Consider the following 15,804-nt stretch of genomic DNA (forward strand, 5'->3'; position numbering starts at 1 on the left):
TTGGCATGCAAACATAAAGATGGAAACTCTATATGTGCACATGTTCTAAACATGAAGTCGCACGTGGATAGACTGGGAATGTTAGGTGTCGTTTTCCCAAAGGAGTTGGCTGTTGACTTAGTTCTTTAGTCACTTCCCGATTTATATGGTCAGTTTGTTAAGGACTACTATATGATAGATTGCAACATGAACCTTATTGATCTAACAGAATTGCTTATTGCTGTTGAAGCAGAAATGCTGAAGAGCACAGGTGAAACATCCTAAAAGTACGACCCGAAAATTTCATTTTAATATAACAAAGATCATAAAACTGAGTATCACATAATAAAACCATACATTGCGTATCTCAAAACCAAAATAAAATACTGTGAGGAAAACTGCGTCACAACTGTATCAAAACATATCTAAGGAACTGAGTCAACTCCCAGGACAAAAACTGAAGCTGTAGGGTGTGCGATGCCATCATCCCGAGCTCTTCCCTTTACTTGCGGAAGTACCTGAAACCAAAACTGAAACTGTAAGCACGAAGCTTAGTGAGCTCCCCCAAACTACCACATACCACACAATAACAAATAAAGCACATACTGGGCCTTGCCCACTGCATCGGACCGAAGTCCGGAACTAGCTGCATCGGACCGAAGTCCGGAACTGACTGCATCGGACCGAAGTCCGGAACTGACTGGGACCTTGTCCCCTGCATCGGACCGGAGTCCGGAACTAGCTGCATCGGACCGAAATCCAGAACTGTCTGAACATAGCATAACATAAACACGTATCTGCTAACATAACACATATACTGCATCGGACTGATGTCCGGAACACATAGCACATAGACATGCCTGAATCACAAAGACATCAAGCACCCTGAACTACTACTTCAGACCGAAGTCCGGAACTAACTGTTAGCTAAACGAGCCGACATTGTGGCCGTAGTCCCGTTCCTACTGGTAGGAAACTCACCTCGTGAACTGGATGCTGAGTGTATGGCTCTGGAAGCTATTTGCTGTTGCTCCGGTATCTCCCCGGCTACAATTCCATAAACACACTTAATTAAATACTAATAACTGAATTGGGTAAAGTGACTCTTTTACCCCTGGTCAAAGTCAACTCTCCCAGTCAAAGTCAACCTACAGTTGACCTGACTCGCCGAGTTGGGCCGCCAACTCGCCGAGTCTCTACTCTCACTTCTCAACCCTACTTGCGACTACTCGTCGAGTATGACATCAACTCGACGAGTTTCCTTTCGATTCTAGAACTCAGGCTATCTGCATCCGACTCGCCGAGTCGTATGAACAACTCGACGAGTTGTTCTTGAGCTAAGAAGATTGCCTTGGACTCGCCGAGTTGTATGAACAACTCGTCGAGTGCCTCCATCACTGAGTCTGACCTCCAGCTCACTGAGTCCACTCTACTACTCACTGGTCCCCACTCGGCATCACTCAAAAGGGGAAAAATCAGGGACTCGCGACTCGACTCGCCGAGTCGCATGCATGAAACTACTCTAAACTCGATTCTGCTTGAATCCAGCGCATAAAACTTATAGATCTGGGCTCCCTAAGCTCGATTAACACGTAAAGATTCTATCTTTACGTGCCCATATGCACCCATGAAGATTAAGAGGCTCAAAAAGCATAATAAACGCTAGATCTAGGGTTCTCAAGCAAGGAAACTTCAGAAAGGCACTAGATCAGGGCTCTAAAACTCCTAAATGAACAGATCTAAGGATATCTCGACCCAACAAGGCATCCATACAACTAATAAGCTTGGAAAATACATTAAACTAGCCTTAGAGGTATTCTAATGGAGGTTTTAAGCACAAAACAGAATAATTCCGAGACATGCCTCAATGAACTCTGACTTTGGCCTTGGATCTTTGCTCTACACTTCCTCTTCTTGGTCCTTTCTTCTTTTTCTTCTTCAATCCTTCAAGAATCCACACAAAAACACTTTAATCGTACAAGGAATGGTTTAGGGTTTCTCACAAGCTCTCTGAGGGTGAAGAAGGCGAGTTTGGGGCACATAACATTGCTTAAATAGTGAGCAAACCCGGGGATTTAGGGTTTCTTCCTGGCAGGCAGACTCGCCGAGTCCCAAATATGGACTCGCCGAGTCGCCGACTTACACGTGCTCGAAATCCCGTCTCTACTCGACGAGTCGGGCTATGGACTCGCCGAGTCCCTCTTGAAAACTTCTAAATAAATAACATGGAAACAACATACCAGAGACGGGTCGTTACAATTCTCCCCCACTTGACTCAGACTTCGTCCTCGAAGTCTGCTACGACTGAATCTGCAAATAACTCCGGGTAGTGCTCTCTCATCTCCTCCTCAGCCTCCCATGTCCACTCAGACCCCTTCCGGTGCTGCCACTGCACCTTCACTAACTGAATTACCTTGTGCCTCAAGGTCTTTGTCTTCCGGTCCAGAATTGCGACCGGCCTCTCAATATAATTCAGGCTGCTATCAACCTGAATATCTTCTAAGGGAATAACTACTGACTCATCCACGAAACACTTCCTCAACTGAGACACATGGAAAGTGTTGTGGATCTGGCTAAGCTCTGCTGGAAGATCGAATCGATAAGCGACCTGACCCACTCGAGCCAAAACCCTGAAAGGACCAATGAACCTGGGGCCCAGCTTGCCCCTCTTCCGAAACCTGATGACACCCTTCCAAGGTGAGACCTTCAGAAGGACCATATCGCCCACCCGGAACTCCAAGTCTGAACGCCTCCTGTCGGCGTAGCTCTTCTGCCGACTCTGCGCAGTCTGCAGTCTACTACGAACATGCTGAATCAACTCGGTCGTCTTGAGCACCACCTCTGTGCTCCCAATGACTCGCTGACCGACCTCGCCCCAACAAATCGGGGTCATGCACTTCCTCCCATAAAGCATCTCAAAGGGAGGTCGATTAATGCTTGCATGATAACTGTTGTTATACGAAAATTCCGCTAACGGAAGATATGTATCCCAACTGCCACCGAAGTCTAGGATACATGCCCGAAGCATGTCCTCGAGAGTCTGAATCATCCTCTCGCTGTGCCCGTCCGTCTGAGGGTGGAAAGCGGTGCCAAAATGGAGACGAGTACCCATCTCGTCGTGAAACCGCTTCCAAAATCTGGATGTAAAACAGACGTCTCGGTCTGACACCACAGATACCGGCACTCCATGACGTGCCACTACCTCCCGCACATAGATATCGGCTAACTTTTCCGCCGATATGCTCTCCTGGATCGGTATGAAATGAGCACTCTTCGTCAACCGATCCACTATTACCCAAATTGAATCTACCCCACGTGCTGTCCTGGGAAGCTTGGTGATAAAATCCATCGTGATGTCCTCCCATTTCCACACGGGAATGTCTAACGGCTGCATCTTGCCGTGAGGCCTCTGGTGTTCTGCCTTGACCTTCCTGCAGGTCAGGCACCTCTCTACATACCAGGCGACATCCCGCTTCATGCAGGGCCACCAGTAATCGGGTCGAAGATCTCTATACATCTTCGTCGCCCCTGGGTAGATAGAAAATCAAGACTTATGAGCCTCGTCCATCAACACCTGCCGTACTCCGCCCCAGTACGGTACCCACACTCTCCCATGAAGGGTCAACAACCCTCGACTATCATAATCAAACGAAGCTACTCGGACCACTATCCTCTCACACTTCTGCCTCTCCTCCTTGAGGCCGTCAACCTGAGCCTTCCTGATCCATTCCAATAACGGAGTAATCACTGTCATCCTTAGACATAAGTCTATGATAGGGGCTGCTGTCACCTTGCGGCTTAGCGCGTCGGCCACTACGTTGGCCTTCCCTGGATGGTAAAGGATTTCACAATCATAATCCTTCAGCACATCCAACCACCTCCTCAGTCTCATTTTCAGATTCGGTTGATCCATAAGGTACCTCAAACTCTTGTGATCTGTGTAGATGGTACAACGGACCCCATAAAGGTAATGTCTCCAAATCTTGAGGGAAAACACAACTGCCCCCAACTCTAAATCATGGGTAGGATAGTTAGCCTCGTGAGGCTTCAACTGTCTCGAGGCGTAAGCTATCACATGGCCTCGCTGCATCAATACTGCTCCCATACCTGTGATAGAGGTATCACAGTAGACTACAAAATCCTCTACTCCCTCTGGCAGGGTAAGGATCGGAGCCTCGCACAACCTCTGCCTGAGGGTCTTAAACGTTGCCTGCTGCTCAGGCCCCCAACGAAACACCACCGATTTCTTGGTCAGTCGGGTGAGCGGCACTGCTGTCTTGGAGAAATCCTGAATGAATCTCCGGTAATACCCTGCCAACCCTGGGAAGCTCCGAATCTCGGATGGAGACTTCGGGACCTCCCACCGCATCACGGCCTCTATCTTGGCCGGATCTACTAAAATACCCTTCTGATTGACGAGGTGACCAAGGAACTACACCTCGTGCAACCAGAACTCGCACTTGGAGAACTTTGCGAAAAGTCTCTCCCTCCTCAAAACTTCTAGCACCTCCCTCAGGTGCTCCTCGTGCTGCTCCTGCGTCTTGGAATACACCAAGATATCATCTATGAATACTATCACAGACCGGTCCAGCATCGGCCTGCACACACGATTCATGAGGTCCATGAACGCGGCTGGAGCGTTGGTGAGCCCAATCGGCATCACCACAAACTCATAATGACCATACCTGGTCCTAAAAGCAGTCTTCTGCACATCCTCATTTCTGACTCGCATCTGATGATACCCAGAACGTAAATCGATCTTGGAAAACCAAGACGCTCCCTGAAGCTGGTCAAACAAGTCATCTATCCTCGGGAGTGGGTAACGGTTCTTCACCATTACCTTATTCAACTCCCGGTAATCTATACACATACGGTGCGACCCGTCCTTTTTCTTCACAAACAAAATCGGAGCTCCCCAAGGCGAACTACTCGGTCTGATGAAACCTTTGTCTAGCAGCTCCTGCAAATGCGTAGACAACTCCTGCATCTCAGGGGGAGCTAACCGATACGGTGCCTTAGCTATCGACGCCGCACCCGGAATCAGATCAATCCCGAACTCGACCTGTCTCTCTGGAGGTATTCCAGGCAAATCCTTTGGGAATACATCAGGGTAGTCTCGCACTAACGGAATATCATCTACTGCCACCTTACCCTTCTCCTGGGCATCCAACACATAAGCTATATATCCGGCGCAACCCTGCTGAAAATAGCGCCTCGCTCTCGCAGCTGAACAAAGAGCTGGACCGCGCTGTGGCCTCTTGCCCTGAATCACTAACTCTCCCCCACTAGGAGTGCGAACCCTCACTAGCTGCAGCTCGCAATCAATCACCGCCCCATTGGGACTCAACCAATCCATGCCTACTATAACCTTATTCCCTCACAGGGGAATAGGGACCAAGTCCACCGGAAACTGCTCGTCGAACAACTGAAGAGAACATCCTTTATGCACTCTGGTGACCCTTACGGTCCTGTCATCTGCTATCTCGACCTCTAGTGGACAATCTAGCTCCCCTGGAGCTCTACTAAATCTCTTGCTAAGCGTTAGCGATACAAACGATCGGGTAGCCCCCGAATCAAATAATACTATAGCAGAAATGTCGTTCACAGAGAACGACCCTATACAAAACATATAACCATAAGTAATCATCAATAATAATATAGAGATGAAGGGAAGGTACATACCCATCACCACATCAGGAGTCGCTCGTGCCTCCTTTGCTGTCATCTGAAAAGCTCTACTCTTCGCCACTGGCGCCTCGGCTCGGCCCTGCCGGCCATCTGTAATCCTCAAAGTAGCAGGGGCAGGTGCAGCCACCTTCCCTGCTGCAGCTAAACTCGAACACTGGGACTTTTTATGTCCCCTCTGATTGCACTGAAAGCAAATCAGATCTGATGCTGCAATGGCGATAGCAGGGGCCGTACAATCCTTGCTCAAATGCCCAGTCCGACCGCACTTGTAGCAGCCGAAACTCCCTGCCTTGCACACCTCATCGTGCAATCTCCCACACTTGCCACATCGACCGTGGCTCTGCTGACTCCTGGATCTGTGATCTGAAACCTTGGGCTTTTTGCCCGAACTACCTGTACTCGAAACCGCCTCTGGTTTCCTCTTCTTCTCCATCTCAAGGTCAATCTCCCTCTCCCGAGCCCTAGCAATCATGTCATCCAGCGTTTTACAGCTGGACCGGCTCACAAACTGGCGGATATTGCTCCGCAACATTTCATGAGAACGGGCCTTCTTCATTTCCTCGTCAGCTGCATACCGAGGAAAGAGAAGAGCCTTCTCCCTGAACTTGGCGGTGATCTCGACCACGGTCTCTGTAGTATGGGTGAGGTCCTGAAACTCACTGGCTAACTGCTGCACCTCAATAACTGGTGCAAACTCTGCCCCGAACCTGGTAGAGAAATCAGCCCAGGTCATGGCATCTAGTACTGCATCATCTCCAATGGTATGTCCGACCTCTTCCCACCAATCCCGTGCCCTATCCTTCAGAAGACAGGACACCAATCTAACCTTGTCCCCCTCGGGACACCTGCTCGTGCGGAAAGCGTTGGCCACATCTGCCAACCATCTAGTACTCGCTATGGGGTCCCGCGCCCCGTGGTAATCTCGAGCTCCACATGCCCTGAACTCCCTGAACGTAAGTGTGCGCGACCCTATCATGGCCGCCACCTCGGCACGGAAGGTGCCCAGCCTCTCATCCATCAGCTCTAGGATACCCTCCTTGATCGAACCGAAGATCGCAAGAGTCTGCTCCAGTATGATACGAGTAATCTCTGAAGAAAAAAACTATCTGGTCTGCTCATCCATACGCTCGGCCCCCGAGCCTGATCCTGATCCCTCCCTGGCACCGACACTGCCGTCTGCTAGCCTCGAATGCAAAACCACCATTCTGAAACACATCATGGCAACATCAGAAAACTGAAATATCTCAAGGGATCATTGATACTACTACTAGCTTCCTGGTCTTGTCTCAGCCTTCCTTGATTCGAGTACGGATCCTCTGCTTTCAGTAGTACGGGCCCATACTACCTTCCACATCTATCCGTACTTTCCTCAAGAACTGCCTTGACTCCACCAAGTCACTTCTACTACTACTGATCTCTGCTACTCTCATCCTAGGCTTGCCCTAGGGAAATCTCTGACTCCACTCAAACCAGTCCTCAGCTGCCGAAGGCCTCCTTGTAATTCTAAGTAGCCATCACCTGAATACCATCACATGTGATGAGGCTCAGATAATCCTTCGAGTAAAAGATTCGTCCCTACAACGGTTAGACTCAAACAAGAGCTGCATAATAGGGCCAAATCCAACACTCTGAGATTATTCAACCCTGATCACATGTGACGTGACGTATTCACCTAACGGCTAACTCCCATCACCAAGAGTCCTACAAAGCACAAAGCAAGCAGCATTCAGACACAGGAAACTACTCAAGCGAATTTATTCTCATAACGAGAAACTGTACTAGCATACAATGCTAAGCTCATACTATCAGGCATAACCTAAACAGGCTATCCTACTATTGTCTACTCAATACTAGCATGAAAATCTTGTAAAGTTGAAACACATATAGCAGGCACATAAGGCATCCTCCTAGATCATTAGTCCTATTCTAGCATGTTGTTCTACTGAAACTGACAATCATAACATAACTTGTATGGGTAATTTGGGAGTACTTACTTGAGCTCGGCTGATCGCATGCACCACACCCTTATCTTGTTTAAAATTCCTTTCCTTCTATGTGCTTTTCAAAATTTCTTTCGAAAACATTTTTCCTTTTGAAAATCTTTTTATCTTTTCCTTAGTTTGAGTTCAGATACACCCGGAAGTGTATCCGAATCCCTCAAACCAAGGCTCTGATACCAACTTGAAACATCCCAAAAATACGACCCGAAAATTTCATTTTTAATATAACAAAGATCATAAAACTGAGTATCACATAATAAAACCATATGTTGCGTATCTCAAAACCAAAATAAAATACTGTGAGGAAAACTGCATCACAATTGTATCAAAACATATCTAAGGAACTGAGTCAACTCCCAGGACAAAAACTGAAGCTGTGGGGTGTGCGATGCCATCATCCCGAGCTCTTCCCTTTACTTGCAGAAGTACCTGAAACCAAAACTGAAACTGTAAGCACGAAGCTTAGTGAGCTCCCCCAAACTACCACATACCACACAATAACAAATAAAGCACATACTGGGCCTTGCCCACTACATTGGACCGAAGTCCGGAACTGACTGCATCGGACCGAAGTCCGGAACTGACTGGGACCTTGTCCCCTGCATCAGACCGGAGTCTGGAACTAGTTGCATCGGACCGAAATCTGGAATTGTCTGAACATAGCATAACATAAACACGTATCTGCTAACATAACACATATACTGCATCAGACTGATGTCCGGAACACATAGCACATAGACATTCCTGAATCACAAAGACATCAAGCACCCTGAACTACTGCTTCGTACCGAAGTCCGGAACTAACTGTTAGCTAAACGGGCCAGCATTATGGCCGTAGACCCGTTCCTACTGGTAGGAAACTCACCTCGTGAACTGGCTGCTAAGTGTATGGCTCTGGAAGCTATCTGCTGCTGCTCCGGTATCTCCCCGGCTACAATTCCATAAACATACTCAATCAAATACTAATAACTGAATTGGGTAAAGTGATTCTTTTACCCCTGGTCAAAGTCAACTCTCCCGGTCAAAGTCAACCTACAGTTGACCTGACTCGCCGAGTTGGGCCGCCAACTCGCCGAGTCTCTATTCTCACTTCTCAACCCTACTCGCGGCTACTCGTCGAGTATGGCATCAACTCGACGAGTTTCCTTTCGATTCTAGAACTCAGGCTATCTGCATCCGACTCGCCGAGTTGTATGAACAACTCGACGAGTTGTTCTTGAGCTAAGAAGATTGCCTTGGACTCGCCGAGTTGTATGAACAACTCGTCGAGTCCCTCCATCACTGAGTCTGACCTCCAGCTCACTGAGTCCACTCTACTACTCACTGGTCCCCACTCGACATCACTCAAAAGGGGAAAAATAGGGGACTCGCGACTCGACTCGTTGAGTAGGAAGAACGACTCGCCGAGTCGCATGCATGCAACTACTCTAAACTCAATTTTGCTTGAATCCAACGCATAGAACTTATAGATCTGGGCTCCCTAAGCTCGATTAACACGTAAAGATTCTATCTTTACGTGCCCATATGCACCCATGAAGATTAAGAGGCTCAAAAAGCATAATAAACGCTAGATATAGGGTTCTCAAGCAAGGAAACTTCATAAAGGCACTAGATCAGGGCTCTAAAACTCCTAAATGAACAGATCTAAGGATATCTCGACCCAACAAGGCATCCATACAACTAATAAGCTTGGAAAATACATTAAACTAGCCTTAGAGGTATTCTAATGGAGGTTTTAAGCACAAAACAGAATAATTCAGAGACATACCTCAATGAACTCTGACTTTGGCCTTGGATCTTTGCTCTACTCTTCCTCTTCTTGGTCCTTTCTTCTTTTTCTTCTTCAATCCTTCAAGAATCCACACAAAAACACTTTAATCGTACAAGGAATGGTTTAGGGTTTCTCACAAGCTCTCTGAGGGTGAAGGAGGCGAGTTTGGGGCACATAACATTGCTTAAATAGTGAGCAAACCCGGGGATTTAGGGTTTCTTCCTGGCAGGCAGACTCGCCGAGTCCCGAATATGGACTCGCCGAGTCGCCGACTTACACGTGCTCGAAGTCCCGTCTCTACTCGACGAGTCGGGCTATAGACTCGCCGAGTCCCTCTTGAAAACTTCTAAATAAATAACATGGAAACAACATACCAGAGACGGGTCGTTACAACTAGTCAAGCAAAAGAGTCTAAAGGATCAATCTCCCAAAGTTCCATGGACATTGACAGTGCCAACACTGGAAGTCCAGAAAAGTTTTCTCTTCCCAGTAGAAAGAGAAAGGCTAATTCTGAGATAGTCACATGTACCATTCCAAAAGAGTCCACTTGTTTCTATGGCCAAGATAAGGGGCATTGGATGCGAAGCTGCCGTATCTACCTGAAAGATCGCAAGGATAGTAAAGTCAAATTGTATGATTCTACTTCAGGTATATCGACTATTTAACTCTATTAAGTTCCTATTTATGGATTCTTAATACATAATGTAAAGATGCATTTTGATGTTTTGTAGAATCTAAAAGAAAGAAGGAAGCTTAAGGAAAGCAAAGGCTACTTCTGATCGTGAAAAGATGGATTTCAGTCGCATGGTTCGATGATCAGATTTTTAGCTGCTGCTAAGGAGTTATGATAGATTACTTAGGAATATTTAGAAACATAGTTTTCATATGTATTTGCGTTGTAAGGACAGGTTTTCAGCATTTTATTAATAAATAAAATTTTGATTTTATCTTATTTTATGTTTCCTTGTAATGGCATCTATGAAAATTGGTGTTTATATTTCTATTGTTAGAAATGTTGAAATGGATATGATTCTTAGATATATCATTTGTGGTAGTGTCATAATTTACCAAAGGAGGAAAGATTCTCATCACCCAAGTTTCATTTGAAGAGAAGCTTGGAATCATGCAATATTGAATTGTGTGATGTATGAGAATCTTTATCCTTGGGAAATTGGGACTGATTCCTTGTTCACATATGTATGTGAGTCAAGTGAAAGGCTAAAGGATATAGTACACATTGATGTGCACTAGTCAGATCCATCACAAAGGACGATAAGTCTATTCGTCATGATTACCTGATGGTTCAGTAAATATGGTTATGCTTACAAGTTTAAGTGTAATTCTAATACCTTGAAAAGTTTCATTGTATAGCAAAATGAATAGGAAGAATTGATAAGGCAAAAAGATAAATTTTTCTCCAATCTGAAGGGAAAAGAGAGTACTTTAGTATCGTGTTTTATGATCATCATAATGATTATGGAACCATGTCACAATTGATCCTCTAAGGACCCCTTAATGCATTTGTATGTCTAATAAGAGGAATCGGGAATTGTTGAAATGGATAATCAAGAAGACGAGTCATACTTCGTTCCAAGATCAAGTTTTAGAGTCGTACTCTAGAAACTATCTTGAGTAACATGTCTAAATAGGTTTATAACACCTCATGAAATGTGGAGTAGAAATATTTTGTAACTCTTGCACATTTGAAATTGGTAGTTGTGATGTTTTTGAATAAAACAAAGACAACTAAGACCAATTACATGAAGTGTTTCTTGATAAGAACCCATACTAACTATTGAATATTTGCTTGTTGAGAAATGTTCTATGACAGAGAATCTTATATGTCAAGAGGTTAGTGGGAGTCCTAATGGTCTTGAATAATTTCAAGAACTAATCAAGAATAAACCTTTTGGTTATCACTAGCACATGACCTGAGGTTAGCAACCTATCATGTTGACATATTCTTATTTCTATGCCTATTTTAGTTAAATTGACTATACATCTCAGTTCTATGAATTCTCATTTGATTGCATAAGGCAAAGCACCTTGATTAGTGAAAGTACATTTATCAATGTAGGTGAGCTACTCAATAACCTGGAAGCACTGGTAGGCCCTTGTGACGCCAGATGGTAAGAAATTAAGAATAAGCAAGTTCAGTCCATATGAGTTTGAATTTGTCATAAACCTTGTCTTATGATAATGGTTGTAAATGACAGGTTCACATGGATAGGAACAAATACATCATAAAATCTAAGTAGCAATAGGTTTCTCTCTACTTCATGAAAATGATTGTGAGGAAACTATTTCACTAGTAGATTTTAAAGGATTAAAGTTAGCAGTTGTAATAATTGCATTCTTGAATTCAAGTATGATTACGACATCCCTTTTCATAGTTCGAATTGTGAGAAATGGCAATTAGTTTTAGCATTCGGGACTTATTGCTATAAGTTCTGAAAAGGTTTAGACACACACATAAGCTGTCTAATGAAAGGTGTATGAGCTTGAGAAGTCTAGATAGAGACTTATCGAAGCACTACGTATCAGAAATCTAAACTTGGGTAAGAAAGTCAATACGTATTGATTTCTAGAAGTCAAGTTGATTTCTAGATACATGTCAAAGATAGTGGGAGCATAGTTCTTATGCTAATAAGAACATAATTGTTATGCTAGTGGGAGCATAATTATTATGATAAGTGTTTCAACTTAGCAATGCTATTTATAGGAAACAAAGTTCTAAATTTGCAAAGTTGCAGAATTTGGAAATTGTTTCGCTATAGTAAGGCTTAAGGGAGAGGGCATTTATACTTCATTTCGAATCTAAAAGGTTAGATTGAAATTTCAATCTAGCTTAGTCATTGTCCTATATGAATATCATGTTGAAATGTTTCAACATAGTAAATTCTATATATAGGAATATTTTAGCAAGAGACTGGTCAAGTATCATGCCTTTATGTAAGACATTATGAATCGTATCCCATATGCATCGGGTATAGGATCGGTTGCATATGCTATAATATTCACATGTTCTGTTTTTTTCAAAGCCTAGCGCATTAAGAGGAAAAAATGATTGGAACCAGATATGACTAAAGTTGTTAAACAACTGTCAAGGACAATCTCAGGTTTGTTGCTTGTGGATAGTTGGAAGTATAGTAATGGATGGACTGTATTGATATAATTCTGAATAGATGGGATTCTATTAAGAATGGATTGTCGTATGGCAATTATGGAATGTTTCCATAATGGGAGTTGGATACTAAGAATCTATGTGTAAGTTAGAAACTTTAACGCAAGAAGGTTGTTCAAGGAATGCTCTTTGAATGTGAGACTTCATTTCCATGGAATTGTTTTGTGACAAATCTCCAATGGAATGTTTTGTAATATCATTGGCCAAGTCTCTACGACTTTGGTCTGTAGACATTACAACAGGATCATTGCATGTAAGTTTAGACTCTAACAGATTCTAGTCGTGGCAAGAATTTGGCATTCTCACACTTGTGATAAGGATTTGGAATTGTGAAATGACCATCTTTAAAAATGTGTTCATTTGATCTATTTTACAAGGAAAGGACAATAGATAAACATATATAGTGTGCATGCTTGGAGCATGGGATGAGTATTGTTTTAATTTAAGTATTGAGTTGATTAGTCGAAACAGTAAACAATGAATAAAGGCTAATTAATATGGTGATTAAATAATAAGTGTTTTATTTATATTCAAAGTTTGATACCATATTGGATTAGGTTATTCTTGTGTTTAACTTAGCATGTTTTACTTCCCGAATAATAATATTATTCAAACATCCACAGTCGGTCATACTTTGGAAGTAAGTAATGAAGTAAGACTGTCATAAATCCAAATGTAGATTGTCTAAGTGCTTAGACATAGCAAAGGTTTGTTATTGTGTTCGTGAGTACTCCTAGAATAAGAATTTGAGTATTGGATTAAACCTACACACATTTGAATCACTTCATGGATTTTATCACAAGTGACTGTGAGACAATATATCTTATATTCTTGAAACGGAGACATATAGTTGTTGTTTACAAGTCGGTTGTGCAGTGAACCCATTAGACGATAATAAGTTATATTCATGCAGCCCTATGCAATTATAAGAGAACCCTAATCGATTTGCTCATCTCTCTAAGTCTTCCTTTGCCTTGGGTGTTTGTGAATCCATTAGAGGTACAACACTTAGGGCACTAATCCTTCAAGAGTCAATGTGGGTCTTGTTATTGTTACATAAAAATCCTAAAATACCCAAAATACCCTTAAGGTCAAACTTGATATGAATTACGAATTGTGTACGCTAGATCTTGGGTTACTGCTTTGGTGTTCATATTTGTATGTTTAATAGAGAAAAACTTAGATCCAAAGCAATTAGGGTTGCATGATCACACAAGATTGTAGTTATGCTCATAACCCATTAGTCTCGACTCCAAATCTCAGCACTAACCGACACCTATTCCAACCAAATGACCAATTTCCATCAAAATCCCAAAATACCCTTAATGTCAAACTTGGTCAAAGTCAAGGTCAAACTGGTCAAAATCCATAAATCAACTGAGTCAACCCAATCAAGTCAACCTAGCTGATTCAACTCAGTCGAGTCAACTCATCAAGCGTACGTTGGTCGTACTCTGGAGGTACATTGGGCGTACTCCTCCTCTTGACCAAAAACAGGGTTGTAGACCACATACGCTGGGCATACACCTAGGTACGCACGATGTAACCCCAAACTTCGTTTTTCCTCATTAAGTTCTTAATACAACGTCTTAAAACACCTAAATGCAAATCCAAGGTCAAAATATCATTAGGAGTCATAAAGTTTCCAACTTTATGACCTTGCATGCTTAATAAGTGCTTAATCCATAAAAACCCAACATCTTAATTCCTTAAGACCCTCCATAACATTTATTGGACAAAACCAACCATCTGGACTTCAGTTTTATGACTTAAGATCCCTCCTAGGGTCTGAAAGGACAAGTTAATGGTCAAGAACATGTCATGCTCAAGATATAACATTTTGGGACCAAAAAGCTTCATAAAGACATCTAAATCTAGATCTATATGACAGAGGGGTAAAGTTGCAAGCTTTAGACATTTGAAAGGTTGGAAATGATGTAGAAACCCCAAATCCAAAGTGCTTCACTCTTCCAAGACAAGCTTGGCTTCCTTCCTTCTTCTTCTAAGCACAAAAATACATACTCTTAGGCTTGAAATTGCTTCTCAAGGTGAACTAGGGTTGCAAAACATATCAAGAGGGATGGAGGCTGATGAGGTGAGGGGAAATGAAGCAATAAAGGTGTTTAAATACGAGCTAAACCCTAAAAATTAAGGTTTCCAAATTTGGAAAGTACGCCCAGCGTACAACATGTACGCCCTAGTATGCCCAACATACACATGTATGCATGTCGTACTCCCCCAAGGCATATTTATGAAAATGCCACTACGGATCCTTTTACACACTTTCTTGAACTTAGGGACCAAAATGCAACATTATTAAATTATATGGTTAAAATTAGAAGTACCTTGTCATCGTGATGTTACAATTCTCTCCCATTTGATCTAGACTTCGTCCTCAAAGTGTACCGTGGAAAATAACTTTGGATAATGCTCATGCATCTCCACCTCCAGCTCCTAGGTCCACTCAGAAGCTCTCCGATGCTCCCACTGTACCTTTACCAAATGTATCTCCTTGTTGCGCAGGACCTTCATCTTCCTTTGTAGTATAGCCACCGGTCTCTCAAGATAGTTTAGACGCTCATCGACATGAATATCATCCATGGAAACCACTACCTCATCATCCGATATTCACTTTCGCAACTATGAAACATGGAAAGTGTTGTGAATCTGACTGAGCTCCTTGGGTAGATCCAACCTGTAAGCCACCTTGCCAACCCTGGAAATCACCCGAAAAAGGTCACTATATCGGGGACCCAATTTCCCCATCTTCTTGAAGCGTATCATACCCTTCCAGGGTGAGACCTTTAGGAGTATCATATCATTGACCCGAAACTCCAACTCTGATCGGTGTCATTCGGTATAGCTCTTCTGCCAACTTTTAGTCGTTTGTAGTCTCTGCCTGATCATTGGTGGTCTGAAGGACTACTTCGGTCCTTCCCATAACCTTGTGACCAACCTCTCCCCAACAAACTGGGGTACGACATCTCCGACCATACAAGAGCTCAAAAGGCGAGGCACCAATACTGGAGTGATAACTATTGTTGTAGGAGAACTCCGCAAGAGGTAGGTAGGAATCCCAACTCCCAACAAAATCAATAACACAGGACCGCAACATATCCTCAATGGTATATATTGTCTGCTCACTTTTGTCGTCGGTCTGTGGATGTATATAGTGTTGAAAT

This window comes from Lactuca sativa, chromosome 6, assembly GCF_002870075.4.
Source record: "Lactuca sativa cultivar Salinas chromosome 6, Lsat_Salinas_v11, whole genome shotgun sequence".
NCBI classification, from domain to species: domain Eukaryota; kingdom Viridiplantae; phylum Streptophyta; class Magnoliopsida; order Asterales; family Asteraceae; genus Lactuca; species Lactuca sativa.